The following is a 6,184-nucleotide window of genomic DNA, read 5'->3' as shown; positions in this document are numbered from 1 at the left end:
CTAAGCAACATTCCTCCCATGTAAGGCAAAACAAAAACAAAGCAACATAAAAGCACAAAGAAGCTCACCAGAAGCTTGAACTAAATTATGATATCTATATCTGTGTTTGCAATGTAGTTTGAACTAAATAACGATATCTATATCCGTGTTTGAACCAAACTAAGCTATGAATGTTCAAATATTTGTCTATATAAGTAATAAGGGTTCATATAAGTGCCCTACATATCAAGAGATTGGCCAGGGATGCACTAATTTACTTCAGTTCTCATGCTCATTTGAAATTATGGTTATACATTGATTCCCGATTAACAAAAAGTTCTATTTACATTAATAAAGGCAATGTACTTATTTGTTGTTGCACTACATGCACAAGGTTGAATATTTGTTGATCCTTTCATCTTTCTAATTGTATTCAGACAAATTGACGGAGTATGAGAAGCTTAGAAAACAAACTATCAAGGATAATTTAGCTCTGATTTCACAAAGATTGAAGGAAAAAGGCCTAGAACCTACTGACTTAGAGCGTGTGCATTCTAAAGCATGGGTATTCGCATGTGGGACGAATGCAGTTTCGCAGGAAAGTGGGGGTATCCCTTCAGGTGAGAAAGCTAAAGATACGGACAATGTCGATAGCTCAAAAACTAGAGTTGTTGCTACTGAGGTTGCCTCATCTGTTGAGGACTGAAAGTCTACAACCATGGAACATTTTATTTTGCAATTAATTACTGCCTATGTGATTTTTTGTATACGAACGCATGTCTTGCCAGCTAAAATGTGTGAAGAATGCACTTGTATACATGCAGTTAATACATGAAGATCTCAAGAAGACTCCGACTCACATTCTGGATGAAATTGAGGGTCTGAATATTTCCGAGGCTGCTCTTCATCAACAGATTCAGTCTATCAAGACTACACTTAAAATCTTAGGCAAAGAACATGACGTCATCCACAAAGGCAACAAAGAGAATTTTTTTCTCTTGAGAAGACTCTTCGAGATCTGGAGGGAGCTCTACGCTACATCACCAGGATTCTGTCATAATAATTCATTGCCCTAGCTGAAAAACACCACCATCGTACTAGTGCATTGTTTGAAGGTGACGAAATTGTGGCCAAGTGTTATATTAGTTGTGACTGTGGTATGGTTGCCTATTGTAAAATCTCAGTCTGGGAGACAATTTTTACGTTTGCGATGTAGTCACCAGGCCGAATTTACATTGCAATTCAAATTTTGCACAATTTCATATTAAAATTCTTGAAAATAACATTAGTTTTGTATCAAATATGCTCGCCATTTTCAATACATAAAACAAATTGACCGTGCCTCCACACTGTACCACGATTATGGACGCCGTAACCGCTATCCACGTCAGCACAAAATGGGCCCACATGTCAAAATCATCGTCACGGAAATATAATGCTGGTCCCACATGTAAGCAGCCACGTCAGTATCTTCTGCGCTCATATGTTAGCAGTGTTGATCGGTCAAAACTGACACCGATTTATTATTGACGAGACTGTCCGCAATAAAACGCACGGCGGACCCACATGGAAGAAGGCACGGCAGAAAATCCTGGCCCCATGTGTCTGAATCTTTGACTGGTTAGCCCCCCCCCCCCTGGACTGATCACCGGTGATGGATTACCGTCGCCAAAATGATCTTACACGACAGATTGGGCTATCATAGGTGACATTGTGGGTTGTCACCGAAAACGGCGATCGGTAATATTATTTGGTTCGTCACCTAAAATGCGATCTTGCATGACGTTAAAAGTGGTACCGTCGAAGTTGTGTTTTTCATTACGGCGCTTCGGTGACGATGGGAGTGACGGACGAAAAACATCACGTGGGTATTTTTCGCGACGAAAAAGGGTTATACATGACACAAGTGAAATGTCGAAAAATAGAGCAAATCTTGTATTCAAAGAGTTCACTTGACTTCCATTTTGTGTTTCATATTGCTTGCTTAACTTGTAGGGTGCAGTTTGTCTCTATGCCAATTGGCACAACAAGTTATCTAGTTCAATAAACAGTGCACTAGCAAAAAATAGAGAAACAGAGGGAGAAGAGATCCCATGTCGAAGGGCTCTCGCGCCTCCGGGATCCACGGTGGCCATGGAGGAGGAAGCTGGAGGGGGAACCTCTCTCCTTGTCTCTCCTAGTGGCGCCGGGGTGCTGTCGGTGGAACCACCATCGCGGCGATCACCATCATCAACGTTGACGTCTTCACCGACATGTCCATCACCTTCCTCACCTCTTTTTAATTGTGCACTCTCCTGCAACGTGTTGTAATCCCCTACTTGAACATGGTGTTGGATGATATGGATTTTCAAGATGATGATTTTTTGTGTCTTCTTTGTGCCTGAGTAGATTATTGTTGTCCTATGGGTTAATTGCTGAATTTCTATGATTGATTTAAGTTGCGTGTGTTTATATTTTTTTTGACTATGTACTGCAAGGCAATAGCCTCACAACTCTTTATTAAAACTTAAGACAATACAAGGTATAAGGTACAAAGGTGGGGAAAGAAATACTTACAAAGAGCCTATGGGAGAGAAGCTATCCAAGAGAGAAGACTATCTCTATATTTACATTTAATCCTATGAGCTAAAAGAGAAATGTCATGTACAAAGTTTCTCCTCCAAGATCTAAAACAAGGTGTCTCATTTCTGAAGATCTTTCCATTCCTTTGAGTCCAAATATTCCATGTGGCGGTGAAGACCACTTCAGAGAAGAAAGGGAGGCCAAAAATCCATCCTGGCAGCTGAGGCCATCATATAAGTTGACTGGTTTGGTTGGGTGACCCAAGAAATCCCAAGGTAGTTCCAAACACGCTGGCTGAAATTGCAAGCAAAGAAAAGATGGACACGATCCTCATGGCTATAAATATGGCACAATACAGAGGTGTCATCTTGAATATTCCAGAGTCTTCGTTTCATCATATCCCTAGTATTCAAATGGTCCATCAAAAGGAGCCATCCAAAAACCTTAACCTTAAGAGAGCATGAGCATTTCCAGATCCACTTAAATATAGGATCAACCACCAAGTGAGAGTATTTAAACTCATAGTAGATCTTTGATTAAAACTCTCCAGAATTAGATTGCCACTTCCAGATGTCCTTACCCTCAAGATCAAGATTGACTAGAGGCAGTAGGGATTTAAGCTGGTTGAGCTACTGGTAAGCTTCTAAAGACAGAGGAAGGTGGAGATTGTCAGTCATTGTAGGTAGTGCAAAAAAATCACATACCGTGATCATATCATCAATGACAAAGGAATGCAGCCGTAGAAATCGTTCCTACATAGAGATGGCTATGTCATCTAACTTCCATCTGTCCAGCCAAAAGAACACTGTGTCACCCGCATGCACCTAAGGGACAGCCAACTGACAAAGTTTATCATATAGGCTTAACACGTCCCGCCACCAAAAGGATCCACATCTCTGAGTAACTTGTGGGGCCGATGCTCCGTAGTATGTATCCCAAATTAGGGTAACCCAAGGCACATCCAATTTGTTGAAGAACTTGAACAGATGCTTAAGCAGTAATGACCCACAAGTGAAGGGGATCTATCATAGTCCTTTCGATAAGTAAGAGTGTCGAACCCAACAAGGAGCAGAAGGAAATGACAAGCGGTTTTCAGTAAGGTATTCTCTGCAAGCACTGAAATTATCAGTAACAGATAGTTTTGTGATAAGGTAATTTGTAATGGCTAACAAGTAACCAAAGTAAATAAGGTGCAACAAGATGGCCCAATCCTTTTTGTAGCAAAGGACAAGCCTGGACAAACTCTTATATGAAGGAAAACGCTCCCGAGGACACGTGGGAATTATCGTCAAGCTAGTTTTCATCACGCTCATATGATTCACGTTCGTTTCTTTGATAATTTGGTATGTGGGTGGACCGGTGCTTGGGTGCTGCCCTTCCTTGGACAAGCATCCCACTTATGATTAACCCCTATTGCAAGCATCCACAACTACAAAAGAAGTATTAAGGTAAACCTAACCATAGCATGAAACATATGGATCCAAATCAGCCCCTTACGAAGCAACGCATAAACTAGGGTTTAAGCTTCTGTCACTCTACCAACCCATCATCTACTTATTACTTCCCAATGCCTTCCTCTAGGCCCAAACAATGGTGAAGTGTGATGTAGTCGACGTTCCCATAACACTACTAAAGGAAAGACAACATACATCTCATCAAAATATCGAACGAATACCAAATTCACATGACTACTTATAGCAAGACTTCTCCCATGTCCTCAGGAACAAACGTAACTACTCACAAATCATATTCATGTTCATAATCAGAGGGGTATTAATATGCATAAAGGATCTGAACATATGATCTTCCACCAAATAAACCAACTAGCATCAACTACAAGGAGTAATCAACACTACTAGCAACCCACAGGTACCAATCTGAGGTTCTGATACAAAGATTGGATACAAGAGATGAACTAGGTTTTGAGAGGAGATGGTGCTGGTGAAGATGTTGATGAAGATTGACCCCCTCTCGATGAGAGGATCGATGGTGATGATTTCGCCCTCCCGGAGGGATGTTTCCCCGGCAGAACAGCTCCGCCGGAGCCTTAGATTGGTTCCGCCAAGGTTCCGCCTCGTGGCGGCGGTGTTTCGTCCCGAAAGCTTTCTTATGATTTTTCCAGGGTAAAAGACTTCATATAGCAGAAGATGGGCACCGGAGGCCTGCTAGGGGGCCCATTAGGCAGGGGCGTGCCCCCACCCTCGTGGCCAGGGTGTGGGCCCCCTCTGGTTGATTCTTTCGCGAGTATTTTCCATTAATTCCAAAACGTGCCTCCGTGAAGTTTCAGGACTTTTGGAGCTGTGTAGAATAGGTCTCCAATATTTGCTCCCTTTTCAGCCCACAATTCCAGCTGCCAGCATTCTCCCTCTTCATGTAAACCTTATAAAATAAGAGAGAATAGGCATAAGTATTGTGACATAATGTGTAATAACAGCCGATAGTGCAATAAATATCGATATAAAAGCATGATGCAAAATGGACGTATCAACTCCCCCAAGCTTAGACCTCACTTGTCCTCAAGTGGAAACCGATAACGAAAAATATGTCCACATGTTTAGAGATAGATGTGTCGATAAAATAAAATATGGACATGAGGGCATCATGATCATTCTTATAACAGCAACATATATATATATTGTCATATGATTTCTTATGCTCAAGTAATAATCTATTCACAATGTAAAGTATGAATCAGAAACTTCGTTGCAAACTAACAAACTATAATCTCGGTCATTGAAGCAATCGCAATTTATCATAATATCGAAAAGAGTCAAGAAGAGCTTTTCAGCAAGTCCACATACTCAACTATCATTTAGTCTTTCACAATTGCTAACACTCACGCAATACTTATGGTTATGGAGTTTTAATCGGACACAGAGAAAGATAGGGGCTTATAGTGTTGCCTCCCAACATTTTACCTCAAGGGTAATGTCAACAATAATAATTCATGCTAACTTACATCCAATTGGATATATATATCAGAATATTTCCAACACAATGTTCTTGCCAAAGGATAAAATGTAAAAGGAAAGGTGAAGATCACCATGACTCTTGCATAAGATATAAGACAAGAATAAAAGATAGGCCCTTCGCAGAGGGAAGCAGAGGTTGTCATGTGCTTTATGGTTGGATGCACAAAATCTTAATGCGAAAGAATGTCACTTTATATTGCCACTTGTGATTTGGACCATTATTATGCAGTCCGTCACTTTTATTTCTTCCACATCACAAGATCGTATAAAGCTTATTTTCTCCACACTAATAAATCATACATATTTAGAGAGCAATTTTTATTGCATGCAACAATGACAACTTACTTGAAGGATCTTACTCAATCCATAGGTAGGTATGGTGGACTCTCATGGAAAAACTGGCTTTAAGGATATTCGGAAGCACAAGTAGTATCTCTACTTGGTGCAAAGAATTTGGCTAGCATGAGGGGGAAAGGCAAGCTCAACATGTTGGATGATCCATGACAATATACTTTATTTCGGATATAAGAAAACATAACACATTACGTTGTCTTCCTTGTCCAACATCAACTATTTAGCATGTCATATTTTAATGAGTGCTCACAATCATAAAAGATGTCCAAGATAGTATATTTATATGTGAGAACCTCTCTTTCTTTATCACTTCCTAT

This window comes from Triticum aestivum, chromosome 5D (genome assembly GCF_018294505.1).
Source record: "Triticum aestivum cultivar Chinese Spring chromosome 5D, IWGSC CS RefSeq v2.1, whole genome shotgun sequence".
Classification (NCBI taxonomy): domain Eukaryota; kingdom Viridiplantae; phylum Streptophyta; class Magnoliopsida; order Poales; family Poaceae; genus Triticum; species Triticum aestivum.
Note: the sequence above shows the minus strand (reverse complement) of the source record.